At 40.8% G+C, this 14826-nt stretch overlaps 1 long non-coding RNA gene across 1 annotated transcript; it reads left to right on the top strand.

Moving 5' to 3' along the window:
• Positions 1 to 449: 449 nt before the first annotated feature.
• On the top strand, positions 450 to 7878 carry LOC115102065 (uncharacterized). The gene is made up of 2 exons (XR_003859403.2): positions 450 to 1369; positions 1493 to 7878. It is a non-coding gene; the product is annotated as an uncharacterized LOC115102065 (long non-coding RNA).
• Positions 7879 to 14826: the final 6948 nt, after the last annotated feature.

Below are 14826 nucleotides of genomic sequence, written 5' to 3'. Positions count from 1 at the left end.
TGAAATCAAATAATGTATTTTTTAGATCAGTGTGATTTTTGTTATTTAATTAAAGCTTCTAAATGGCTTCCAACAACTCATTTGCATGCACATTGAATAGCGGCAGGGGCAATGTAGTGGTGACAACTCAGAAGAGTTGGAGGTGTGGCTAATGGGGGCTTTTTTTCCACACATGAGAGTGAATGTCATTCCAGTTAATGTGGTCTATTGCATTTGATATTAAATGTTCAACTTCTACACTGCCAGCATCTGTAATGATACTTAAATAAATGCACGTGGTACTAAAGTTCCTGATGAGGCTTTATGTTGAGGTAGCCAATGCTTGGTTATTATCTTCTCAACTACTGTATGAACTTTTACCTGTGATATTTGACCTCCTCACCAGACCTCCTTACCAAGTAACATTACAGAGTATCTTTTTATATTGATTGTGGGCGTCTAACAAGCAACCTGGCGCTAAAAAAGGTTTATGCAGTAGGTGAAAGATGTGTACACGCTTCACACAGTGCCCAGGCACACACTCTGCAGCCTAGTCTCTGGTCAGGTTAGAGTTAGACACACATACACTGTTGAAAAGTGATTTAGACAGTTTGTTGAAGACAATGCAGGAGGTTTAAGGGCACAGAAAAGACAAATACACTATCTACCCAAGGACACTGCCCATTCAGTAGCCTATCAGGTGAGTGTGTGTGTGTGTGTGTGTTTTTGATGGAAGGTGGGGGATTGAATATGTTTGGGGTCGGGTCAGGTTTGTAAAGGCATCCACAAACATAGGTTCGGTTTGTTCCTACCAGTACTCGGCAAGGTGAGGCAAGCCTCGCATACTCCCTTAAAAAGCCATTTGCTTGAAAACAAGAAACAAGCAGCAATTCTACCGTTTGTCCTCTTGAGACAGTGTTTTAGAAAATATTGAATCAAATACTTATCAGATACCAGAGCTTGTGAATTCAAATAGACTTTATTACAGAGAGTGACAAAACCAAGCAATTCCATGAAAGAACTGACTCTTCATTCTTAGTGATGGTTTTTATACAGTTTTACCCTTACATAACATCATCACTCCACTTTGTGAATCTTGTTGTCTTACTTAGTTTCCATTCTCTTATTGGCTCAGACATTGAGGCATAGATTCTATTGGTGGAGTGACATGCATACTCCTACTGGTGCCTATCACTGATTAGCTAATGTTCCTGTCAAAGGTCTTCACATGTTCAGGCTGATGTTGTCTATGTATGATTAACCCATGTGCATGTCCAGTAGCCTTCATAAGATCAGACATGGCCCAGACCAGTCACGTCTTGTTAGTCTACCTTGCCTCATCCACACAGATTCTGCTTGCGTTTCAAGATCTCTCCATTCATACGAAAAGGTAGACTTCTCCATTTCTCCCCTATACCTCTCTCTCTGTCAGTCTTTCCCTCCTCCCCTCTCTATGTCCACCACCTTTTCTTTGCTGATGACTCTCTCTTTCTCTCTCTCTCCCACTCTTCAGGAAAGGTTAGTGACTGGAAGAACAATTTCACGGTGGCCCGGAGCGAACAGTTTGATGAAGACTATAAGAAGAAGATGAACACCGTACAGTTCCGCACTGTAGTCTAGGAGTTGTGGTCAAGTTGGTTGTCTGATTGTTTGTGGTCAGGTTGATTGATTGTGTATTTGGCGCACATAGACCTACGATAGGCTCGGCTGGGGTGTCAGTCTTCCATTGGTCCACAGTTAACTGGGTTATAGTGTTGAATATACTGGGTGAGGATCATATCGTATCATATCCTGGAGTGTGAATGAGAAAGATCATGAAGTGTCTTATATCATTTTTTGAGAATGATTGATGCTACTTTGAGATATGAGCTATAGGTTGAGAACTAAAAACAAAAGTAAAATGAGGACATGCTGCACAGTACATTCTTAGCAATGTGAGCTATTTGTAAATCCTCTTGCCTGGTCTGTTTTTCAGTGTCTGAGAAAAAAACAGTGAGAGCCGATACAGTAATAAATATGTAAATGGAGAAGAGCATTGTTAAGCATCAAGCATTGTTTTATGCTGTTTCAAAAATATACATACTTTGTAACAATTCTGTTTAACAAAAATACTGAGTGGAGGGGGAGCCAGGCCATTTAGGATCTTGAATACAAGACATGCGTCGGTGTATTGCACAAGATTTTCCCAACTCAGGAACTCATGCTTTCTGAGGATGTAACAGTAATGATGGTGATTGGGCTTCCTATCAAGCACTTTGAGAGACTGTTTGTTATAGTCAGTTATAGGCAGTTATATTCAATGAACTAATAACTGATCATAATCTTGATGTGATTGGCCTGACTGAAACATGGCTGAAGCCTGATGAATTTACTGTTAAATGAGGCCTCACCTCCTGGCTACACTAGTGACCATATCCCCTGTGCATCCCGCAAAGGCGGAGGTGTTGCTAACATTTACAATAGCAAATTTCAATTTACAAAAAAAAAGAAGACTTTTTCGTCTTTTGAGCTTCTAGTCATGACATCTATGCAGCCTACTCAATCACTTTTTATAGCTACTGTTTACATGCCTCCTGGGCCATATACAGCGTTCCTCATTGAGTTCCCTGAATTCATATTGGACCTTGTAGTCATAGCAGATAATATTCTAATTTTTGGTGACTTTAATATTCACATGGAAAAGTCCACAGACCCACTCCAAAAGGCTTTCGGAGCCATCATCGACTGCGTTTTGTCCAACATGTCTCTGGACCTACTCACTGTCACAGTCATACTCTGGACCTAGTTTTGTCCCATGGAATAAATGTTGTGGATCTTAATGTTTTTCCTCATAATCCTGGACTATCGGACCACCATTTTATTACGTTTGCAATTGCAACAAATAATCTTCTCAGACCCCAACCAAGGAGCATCAAAAGTCGTGCTATAAATTCACAGACAACACAAAGATTCCTTGATGCCCTTCCAGACTCCCTCTGCCTACCCAAGGGGGTCAGAGGACAAAAATCAGTTAACCACCTAACTGAGGAACACAATTTAACCTTGCGCAATACCCTAGATGCAGTTGCACCCCTAAAAAGAAAAACATTTCTCATAAGAAACTAGCTCCCTGGTATACAGAAAATATCCGAGCTCTGAAGCAAGCTTCCAGAAAATTAGAACAGAAATGTCGCCACACCAAACTGGAAGTCTTCCAACTAGCTTGCAAAGACAGTGCAGTATTGAAGAACCCTTACTGCTGCTCAATCATCCTATTTTTCCAACTTAATTGAGGAAAAAAAGAACAATCCAAAATGTATTTTTGATACTGTCGCTAAGCTAACTAAAAAGCAGCATTTGTCACACCCTGACCATAGTTTGCTTTGTATGTTTCTATGTTTTGTTTGGTCGGGGTGTGATCTGAGTGGGCATTCTATGTTGGATGTCTTGTTTGTCGGTTTCTGTGTTTGGGCCTGATATGGTTCTCAATCAGAGGCAGGTGTTAGTCATTGTCTCTGATTGGGAGCCATATTTAGGTAGCCTGTTTTGTGTTGGGTTTTGTGGGTGGTTGTCTCCTGTGTCAGTGTTTGTACCACACGGGACTATTTAGGGTTTTCACGGTTCTTGTTTTGTAGTTTATTCATTTATAGTTTTATTATTAAAGAACCATGAATTATAACCACGCTGCATTTTGGTCTGCCTCTCCTTCCCAGGAGGAATCCCGTTACAGCATTCCCCAAGTGAGGATGGCTTTCACTTCAGCAGTAATAAATTCATGAACTTCTTTGAGGAAAAGATCATGATAATTAGAAAGCAAATTACGGACTCCTCTTTAATTCTGCGTATTCCTTCAAAGCTCAGTTGTCCTGAGTCTGCACAACTCTGCCAGGATCTAGGATCAAGAGAGACACTCAAGTGTTTTAGTACGATATCTCGACACAATGATGAAAATAATCATGGCCTCTAAACCTTCATGCTGCATACTGGACCCTATTCCAACTAAACTACTGAAAGAGCTGCTTCCTGTGCTTGGCCCTCCTATGTTGAACATAATATATGGCTCTCTATCCACCGGATGTGTACCAAACTCACTAAAAGTGGCCTCTCTTGAAAAAGCCAAACTTTGACCCAGAAAATATAAAAAAACTATCGGCCTATATCGAATCTTCCATTCCTCTAATTATTTTTTAGAAAAGGCTGTTGCACAGCAACTCACTGCCTTCCTGAAGACAAACAATGTGTACGAAATGCTTCAGTCTGGTTTTAGACCCCATCATAGCACTGAGACCGCACTTGTGAAGATGGTATATCACCTTTTAATGGCATCAGACCGAGGCTCTGCATCTGTCCTCGTGCACCTAGACCTTAGTGCTGCTTTTGATACCATCGATCACCACATTATTTTGGAGAGATTGGAAACCCAAACTGGTCTACATGGACAAGTTCTGGCCTGGTTTAGATCTTATCTGTCGGAAAGATATCAGTTTGTCTCTGTGAATGGTTTGTCCTCTGACAAATCAACTGTAAATTTCAGTGTTCCTCAAGGTTCCGTTTTAGGACCACTATTGTTTTCACTATATATTTTGCCTCTTGGGGATGTCATTCGAAAACATAATGTTAACTTTCACTGCTATGCGGATGACACACAGCTGTATATTTCAATGAAACATGGTGAAGCCCCAAAATTGCCCTCGCTAGAAGTCTGTTTCAGACATAAGGAAGTGGATGGCTGCAAACTTTTTACTTTTAAACCCGGACAAAACAGAGATGCTTGTTCTAGGTCCCAAGAAACAAAGAGATCTTCTGTTGAATCTGACAATTCATCTTAATGATTGTACAGTCATCTCAAATAAAACTGTGAAGGACCTCGGCCTTAGATTAATCCATGATTTTGTTACTTCTAGGGTAGACTACTGCAATGCTCTACTTTCCGGCTACCCAGATAAAGCACTAAATAAACTTCAGTTAGTGCTAAATACGGCTGCTAGAATCCTGACTAGAACCAAAGAAATTGATCATATTACTCCAGTGCTAGCCTCCCTACACTGGCTTCCTGTTAAGGCAAGGGCTGATTTCAAGGTTTTTACTGCTAAACTACAAAGCATTATATGGGCTTTCTCCTACCTATCTCTCTGATTTGGTCCTGCCGTACATACCTACACGTACGTTACGGTCACAAGACGCAGGCCTCCTAATTGTCCCTAGAATTTCTAAACAAACAGCTGGAGGCAGGGCTATCTCCTATAGAGCTCCATTTTTATAGAATGGTCTGCCTACCCATGTGAGATACGCAGAGTCGGTCTCAACCTTTAAGTCTTTACTGAAGACTCATCTCTTCAGTGGGTCATATGATTGAGTGTAGTTTGGCCCAGGTGTGTGAAGGTGAACGGAAAGGCTCTGGAGCAACGAACAGCCCTTGCTGTCTCTGCCTGGCCGATCCCCTCTTTCCACTGGGATTCTCTGCCTCTAACTCTATTACAGGGGCTGTCACTGGCTTACTGGTACTCTTACATGCCGTCCCTAGGAGGGGTGCGTCACTTGAGTGGGTTGAGTCACTGATGTGAAATTCCTGTCTGGGTTGGCGCCCCCCCTTGGGTTGTGCCGTGGCGGAGATCTTTGTGGGCTATCCTCGGCCTTGTCTCAGGATGGTAAGTTGGTGGTTGAAGATATCCCTCTAGTGGTGTGGGGGCTGTGCTTTGGCAAAGTGGGTGGGTTTATATCCTTCCTGTTTGGCACTGTCCGGGGGTATCATCGGATGGGGCCAAAGTGTCTCCTGACCCCTCCTGTCTCAACCTCCAGTATTTATGATGCAGTAGTTTGTGTCGGGGGGCTAGGGTGAGTTTGTTATATCTGGAGTACTTCTCCTGTCTTATCCGGCATCCTGTGTGAATTTAAGTATGCTCTCTCTAATTCTCTCTCTTTCTTTCTCTCTCTCGGACGACCTGAGCCCTAGGACCATGCCTCAGGACTACCTGGCATGAGGACTCCTTGCTGTCCCCAGTCCATGGCCGTGCTGCTGCTCCAGTTTAAACTGTTCTGCCTGCAGCTATGGAATCCTGACCTGTTCACCGGACTTGCTACCTGTCCCAGACATGCTGTTTTCAACTCTCTAGAGACAGCAGGAGTGGTAGAGATACTCTTAATGTTTGGCTATGAAGAGCCAACTGACATTTACTCCTGAGGTGCTGACTTGCTGCACCCTCGACAACTACTGTGATTATTATTATTTGACCATGCTGGTAATTTACGAACATTTGAACATCTTGGCCATGTTCTGTTATAATCTCCACCCGGCACAGCCAGAAGAGGACTGGCCATCCCTCATAGCCTGGTTCTTCTCTAGGTTTCTTCCTTGGTTATGGCTTTTCTAGGGAGTTTTCCCTAACCACCGTGCTTCTACACCTGCATTTCTTGCTGTTTGTGATTTTAGGCTGGGTTTCTGTACAGCACTTTGAGATATCAGCTGATGTACGAAGGGCTATATAAATACATTTGATTTGATTTGATTTGTAGACAGACTGAATGGGTTTTAATGTTGTACAGCAAGCTTGGGCCCAACTAGACAAGCAGTATGTTAAGTGAGGGAGTATTATAGTACAGTTTTGCTACCTCTGTAGTCAAACAATTTTGTATAAATCGGAAATTAGCTAGGTTGAATTTGGTTATTTGAATTGCCAATTTTATCTGCTTTTTAAAAGAGAGGTTGGAATAAAGTATGATGCCAAGCTACCTAAAATCAGATACCATCTGGAGCTTCTCCCCTGACACTTAGACGTTCTGGCTCAGTAGCATCTGTTGCCCTCTTTGTGAAGAACATGCAGACAGTTTTTTTCACATTGATTTGCAAACACGAGTCACTGAGCCAATTTGTAACCTGGACCATTACAGTAGTGAGTTCTTGTTCAGCTTGTTGTTTGCTCTTTGCATGCACATATATCACTGTATCATCTGCATATATTTGAACTTCAGACCCAGTACTGACAGAAGGCAGATCATTAATGTACAGGCTGAACAGGAGGGGCCCCAGTATTGACCCTTGGGGCACGCCCACATCAGAGCTAAGAGTGGGCGACAGCTCATTGCTCACCCTGACACACTGAGTTCTGCCTTCAAGGTATGACTTCATCAATCTTAAGGCATCGGGGGCAAAGTTGAACTTGGACCATTTTGTGATGAGTCATGGTTAGGCCTTCCTTAGGTCCAAAAAAACAGCCCCAACAACGCCCCTTTTGTCCATCTTGGACTTCACATTTTCCAGAAGAAAGCATTTGGCCGTTTCGGTTGAGTCTTTCGCTCTGAAGCCAAACTGCATGGAGTGTAATGTGAAGGGGCTGTTGTTGAGGTGGGCAATCAGTTGTTCTGCTACACACTTTAACAACCTTCGACACCACAGGTAGTATACTAATGGGCCTGGAGTTACTCACGTCAGCAGGGTCACCCAATTTAAAGATGGGCGTTATCTGGCCGACTTCCATACCCTTGGAAACACCCCCAGACCAATAGATGTGTTGGTGACCATAGTAATGGCGCCAAAGAGTGACTATTTGTAGTTTTTATGAAAGGTGAGTCCAGCCCAAACACATCTTTGGCTTTAGGGTTCTTTAGTGAGCTCATCACCTTGTTCACCTTTGACTCAAAATCCTCCCTTATGATGAAGACAGGTTGAGCGTCATTTACTAGCAGTGAGCCCAAGAAACAAGTGGAGGGGTTCTGTGTCAGTAAAGTCAATAGTCAATAAAGTAGAAATTGAAGGCTATTGCTATTTCGACTGCATCCTGTGTTAGACTGTTATTCACCATGATTTCTAGTCTTTTTGCAATGTTACTATGGTCTTTCCCTGTTAACTGTTTTAGAGTCTCCCAGATCAATTTAGAATTTCCCTTTGCTTTACCAATTATGTTAATAAAAAAGTTTGCCTTGGCCTGTCTGATTTCTTTCATCACCTTATTTCTCAACATGGTAAACCTACGTCTGTCATGCTCTAATTTGGACTTTTTAGCTGTTTTTAAAGCATGATTTCGTTCTTTCATCAGTTTTCAGATATCTCCATTTAGCCAAGGAAGAGTGCTCTTTTGGTCAGGGTTGGATTTGATTTTCTTTAGGAAACCATTTATTGTAGTGTGTACTTGTATTTAAATTCATATGAAATGTCTATATGACCCAAAGCGGTTAAAGAGCCAGTAATTTGCACATACACACACCCTCCACTTTTCACAGCTGTCTCGGCTGTATGTTCACTATGCCTGTGAAAAGCATGACACTTGCACTGTAAAAAGTGGGATGGCGCTGTTGTTCATCTGAAGTGCTTCTACTGTTTGGAATGATAGAAAATTACACTTTGGTTCTTCCAACCTACTTTATTCAATTTGCCTGAAATCAAATAATGTATTTTTTTAGATCAGTGTGATTTTTTCAAACTTCATGAAAGCTTCTAAGTTGCTTTCAACAACTCATGTGCATGCACATTGAATAGCGGCAGGGGCAATGTAGTGGTGACAACTCAGAAGAGTTGGAGGTGTGGCTAATGGGGACTTTTTTCCACACGTGAGAGTGAATGTCATTCCAGTAAATGTGGTCTATTGTATTTGATATTAAATGTTAAACTTCTACACTGCCAGCATCTGTAATTATACTTAAATAAATGCATGTGGTACTAAAGTTCCTGATGAGGCTTAATGTTGAGGTAGCCAATGCTTGGTTATTATCTTCTCAACTACTGTATGAACATTCACATGCGACATCTGACCTCCTTACCAAGTAACATTACAGAGTATCTTTTTGTATTGATTGTGGGCGTCTAACAAGAAACCTGGCGATAAAAAAGGTTTATGCAGTAGGTGAAAGATGTGTACCCGCTTCACACAGTGCCCAGGCACACACTCTGCAGCCTAGTCTCTGGTCAGGTTTGAGTTAGACACACATACACTGTTGAAAAGTGAGTTAGACAGTGTGTTGAAGACAATGTAGGAGGCACAGAAAAGACAAAGACACTATCTACCCCAGGACACTCTACCCCATTCAATGTCCTATCAGGTGAGTGTGTGTGTGTGTGTTCTTTGATGGAAGGTGGGGGATTGAGTATGTTTGGGGTCAGGTCAGGTTTGTAACGGCATCCACAAACATAGGTTTGGTTTGTTCCTAGAAGAACTCGGCAAGGCGAAGCAAGCCTCGCATACTCCCTTAAAAAGCCATTCGCTTGAAAACAAGAAACAAGCAGAAATTCTACCGTCTGTCCTCTTGAGACGTCATATCAAAAACATAGCCAGTCTACTTCCTCAAAATTATCTGAATTAATCTAAGATAATTCAAGAATTTTTACGTTTTTCCCGAAGAGGTCTTGGTTGAGTGATTTTACATCTTATTAAGATGTTTGGTGCAGTATTTTTCAAGTGAAAAAAAATGCTTGAAATCTGTCCGTCTCTAGCCGAATCCCTACTGTTGACCAATCACAGAACTTCGACTTACCTCAAGAAAGAATGTGTGCTTCAACAGCACACAAAAAAACATTGAACGCTGTCCAACACCAAAACGAACAAAAATTACACAAAATGTTGTCATAATATTTGCGCAAACTGTTTGGACTGGGAAGCATATGGTAAGCTTAAGGTAATAATAACTTCACTCAATTCTGTGACGGGGTGCCACCTAGTGGTGAATTTCTGGTAATGTAAGTGCCACTGGTAATGTAGTAGTGACACATGAGATACCGAGAGGGAGAGCAGAAAAGCCCATCAGCTCTGTAGTAGATCCAGAACAAACCAGACCCTTTCCCTCAAGTGAAAATAATATGATGGAAGAGAGAATGGGGAGGAGATAGGAAAGGAGGAACACAGAGCACAAATTACAATTTGAAAGGAAACACTTTGAAGCTTGTGGGAATGTGAAATTAATGTAGAATGTAACACATTAGATCTGGTAAAAGATTATACAAAGAAAAAAAGAAAAAAAGATTTTTGTTCTGTAACATCTTTGAAATGCAAGATAAAGGCCATAATGTATTATTCCAGATCAGGCACAATTTATATTTTGTCCACTACATGGCAGCAGTGTATGTGCAAAGAACCATTGCACATCTGTTCTAAACGTCGTATCAACACTGCCCAATTGTGCATAATTTGTTAATTAATACATTGTCAAGTTCATAATTGTGCACTCTCCTCAAACAATAGCATGTTATTATTTCACTGTAATAGCTACTGTACATTCGACAGTGCAGTTAGATTAACAAGAATGTAAGCTTTCTGCCCATATCAGATATGCCTATGTCCTGGAATTTTGTTTGTTACTTACAACCTAATGCTAATCACGGTAGCCTACGTTAGCTCAACAGTCTCGTGGAGGACACACCGATCCCGTAGAGGTTAACAGTGACAGGAACACCAATAAAAATGGTCTGGAGTTAGAGGCATTATCAGAAGCATGTCAGTTACCCAGTAAATTAACAGTGGGGAAATGTGAAGCTCATACTAGTCGTACAGATAAAATTGCCATAAGTCATCGTAAAGCAGACAAAATGGCAAAGGCGGCTGCCTCTGTAAGAGAAAGTGTTAGAGAACCATATGTATATATTGTGGTTTCCTTACGATGAGAAATTGGCTAAATTTGCCACAGTAAAACATATTTTGGGATGAAGATTCTTGGCGAAATACCAGGGGAATGGATCCTAAAGGTAAACATTTAAACTATATGGCCAAACACTCCTTGAAAATGCAGAAGGTCTTAGGGTTTGTTTAAATCATTCAACATTTGTGGTTTTATTTTCAAATAAATTTATGTTTGATTGTGTCTTATTCTGGATTGGAATTCTACAATGTATGAAAGAGTGGGGGGGTCACAAGGAACTAGTATAGGGCTTACTAAACCTAAAATTAACTTTACATTTTTTATGTGGTGTGGTGGTTATGGAGAATCATGGGGAAAAGGAGAGCAGTGAATCGTTAAACTCAGTGGAGAGATACTGTTGCCGTGTTGTGGGATTTATTGGATGGGGTCTTCTCAATGCATTTAAATTGGGTATGCAGGAGGATGGAAATGTTTTGAAGAGGTATTTAAATGGTTTTTGAAGGACAAGGAAAGGAAGGCAGAGGAAACGTTTTAATGGTGTAGAAAGCCCTGTATACAAAAAAAATCCTAATGAGAATTGATCACCCTCATTAGAAATTGACGGAACAGGGGGATTTCATTATAAAATTGATGAGAAACACCATTCTCTAGCCAAATTGTATCATTACTTTAGGAGATTCTAGGATAGGATAGGATAAAGTAATCCCTCTCACCCCCCCTTAAAAGATTTAGATGCACTACTGTTCCACTGGATGTCATAAGGTGAATGCACCAATTTGTAAGTCGCTCTGGATAAGAGCGTCTGCTAAATGACTTAAATGTAAATGAAATGTAAATGAGATTATTATTATTTCCATAGGGAGTTATAAAGAGTTGCAATTCTAAGTTGATTAGTTATTCAAATGTGTTTATTTTTTATTTAACATGCTTTTGTTTAATCACGAGGTCCTGGTCTTTGGGGTACTTATACAGTGGTGCTGTGTTCAGGCTGCATATAGAAAGGAAAATATATGTTAACCTTTCTAGCGCAGGCGGAACCCCTCGACAACATTCCGCTGAAAAGGCAGCGTGCGAAATTCAAAAATATTTTTTTGAAATATGTAACTTTCACACATTAACAAGTCCAATACAGCAAGTGACAGATAAACATCTTGTTAATTAATCTACCCATCGTGTCCGATTTAAAAAATGCTTTACAGCAAAAGCACAACATATGATTATGTTAGATCACCGCCAAGTCAAAAACCAGACATTTTTCCAGCCAAAGATAGGAGTCACAAAAAGCAGAAATATAGATCAAACGAATCACTAACCTTTGATGATCTTCATCAGATGACACTCATAGGACTTGTTACACAATACATGTATGTTTTGTTCGATAATGTGCACATTTATATCCCAAAATCTCAGTTTACATTAGCGCCTTACGTGCAGTAATGTTTTGATTCCAAAACATCCAGTGATTTTGCAGAAATACTCATAATAAACATTGATAAAAGATACTAGGGTTATTCACAGAATTAAAGATAGACTTCTCCTTAATGCAACCGCTGTGTCAGATTTCAAATAAACTTGAAGGAAAAAGCATAATCTGACAACGGCGCTCAGAACCCAAGACAGTCAAAGGAATATCCTCCATTTTGGAATCAACAAAGTTAGAAACAACACCATTGTAATGATCTTCTTCATCTGATGAGGAGTATGAAAGATCGGACCAAAATGCAGCGTTGTACGTGTCCATGTTAATATTTATTTTAACTCAGACCACTAAGACAAAATAGCGAAAATAGACCAACACGAAACAGTTCTGTCTGGTGCAGACACAGAGACAGAAAACAACTACCCACAAATCATAGTGGGAAAACAGGCTGCCTAAGCATGGTTCTCAATCAGAGACAACGATTGACAGCTGCCTCTAATTGGGAACCATACCAGGCCAAAACCAGAAATACAAAACATAGAACAAAACCATAGAATTCCCACCCCAAATCACACCCTGACCAAACTAAAATAGAGTCATAAAAAAGGTCAGGACGTGACAACCATAAATAACCATCTTCATCAGAAGGCACTCCCAGGAATCCCATGTTGACAATAAATGACTGATTTGATCCATAAAGTTCCATCATTTATGTCCAAATAGCCACTTGTTGTTAGCGTGTCCAGCCAGTAATCCATCTTCATGAGGCGCAGGCACTTCATCCAGACAAAAATTCGAAAAGTTCCGTTACAGTCCTTTAGAAACATGTCAAACGATGTATGGAATCAATCGTTAGGATGTTTTCAACATAAAACATCAATAATGTTCTGGAACGAGAAGTAACACTGTCGGGAGCACGCGTCATGAGACCAAGGCTCTCTGCCAGACCACTGACTCAAAGAGGTCTCATGAGCCCCTCCTTTATAGTAGAATCCTCATTCAAGTTTCAAAAGACGGTTGACATCTAGTGGAAGCCCTAGGAAGTGCAACCTCATCCATATCTCAATGTGTATTTGGTAGGCCAAGCTTTGAAAAACTACAACCCTCAGATGTCCCACTTCCTGGTTGGATTTTTCTCAGGTTTTCGCCTGCCATATGCGTTCTGTTATACTCACAGTTCACTCTGGGCACGCTATTCATCCAAAAATGAAAATGCTGCCCCCTATCCCGAAAAGGTTAATTACCCTCTTGAGGATAGGGGAGACGCTAGCATCTCAACTGGCCAATTTCCAGGGGAAATGCAGAGCGCCAGATTCAAATAAAATGCTATAAAAGTCAAACTTTCATTAAATCACACATGTAAGATACTCAATTAAAGCTACACTCGTTGTGAATCCAGCCAACATGTCAGATTTTTAAAATGCTTTCCGACGAAAGCATATGAAGCTATTATCTGATAGCCTGCAGCCATCCTCACTAGCAGTAAACAAAGGGGCTAGCGTAGCAAGCTGTTACGGATACAGGTATCCTGTGTCTGTGTGTGTATCCTGTGTTCTTTTCTCTCCTTCTCCCCTCACAGGTGAAAATCATCACTCCCCAATCAGTCAACAATCAATCATCAATCAGAAGACACACCTCCTCCTGTTTCCTACCCAATCACAGTTCCTTTCCCTTGGTTTAAAAACCCCATCAGTTGTTTGCTCTGGAGCTCAATCGCTCTGTAAATGCCATGTCTGTAGGTCTCTGTGTTTCACTCGCTCGTTGTGTATTAACCTCTCTTTTGTTTGAGCACCTCCATAGCACTTTGTCATCACCTGTGAGTATTGTTTTTGGTTATGGTGTTTGTGTTTGATTGCTGGTGGGAAAAGGGGAAACCAAGACAAGTCGCCCATGGGCATAGACTACCCGTAGGTAGACTTTGTTAAATACACTAGTTAGAACTGGGCGGACCACCCACTATATTTTTGGTTGGTTAGTTAGCTATTGTTAAAGTAGGCTAGTCTAGCTTAGGGGTGTTTTTGAATACTTATTGTTTCTTTCCTTGGGTCCAGCTCAGCCCCTTTTCCTGCCCCCCCCCAATTACCGTGTGTTTAACAATAAACCTTGAGTTTGACGGTAGATTTCAGTTGTCGTGGTTATTTCATTCTCACTAACTTTGTCACAATTATAATTTGCATGAGTTATGTTACGGGTCTCACTACCATCCCCCCCCTAGACTGTCGGGCCAAAAGGGATTCGTAACACAAGCGCTACACAAAATGCTGAAATAAAATATAAAATATGCATTACCTTTGACGAGCTTCTTTTGTTGGCACTCCAGTATGTCCCATAAACATCACAATTGGTCCTTTTGTACGATTAATTCCATCCATATATATCAAAAATGTCCATTTATAAAGAGTTTGATCCATAAAAAAAACAGCTTAGAAAAACGCAACGTCACTACAAAGTATTTCAAAAGTTTCCTATAAACTTTGCCAAAATATTTGAAACTACTTTTGTAATACAACGCTAGGTATTTTTAAACGTTAATCTATCAAATTGTAGACTGGGCAATCTGTATTCAATACATGAACGAAAAGAAAAAGCTCTGCTCCCCACGTCTTGTGCAACTCACATGTGTCCCCTGTTCCGAGTTGGCCTACTTCCTGGTATTACCTCGTGTCTGCGGTAATGAAGAATATACACAAATATATTATGCTCCATACATACAGTACTCTACAATAGAAATGTGGTATGGAAAATGTGAACACATGTGCAGATCCTGTTCTGACTGGAGATGAGCATATGTCTGCAGACGTGAACTGCACAAACAATTGGCAAGTGCTTGGGGAATTTTGTCCGTGTCAGAAATGTCCCAAAAAATGTAATTGTCCGCAAAAGTA

The sequence above is a fragment of the Oncorhynchus nerka genome, linkage group LG20 (assembly GCF_034236695.1).
Source record: "Oncorhynchus nerka isolate Pitt River linkage group LG20, Oner_Uvic_2.0, whole genome shotgun sequence".
Lineage (NCBI taxonomy): Eukaryota > Metazoa > Chordata > Actinopteri > Salmoniformes > Salmonidae > Oncorhynchus > Oncorhynchus nerka.
Note: the sequence above shows the minus strand (reverse complement) of the source record. Positions and strands in the feature narration are given on the sequence as shown.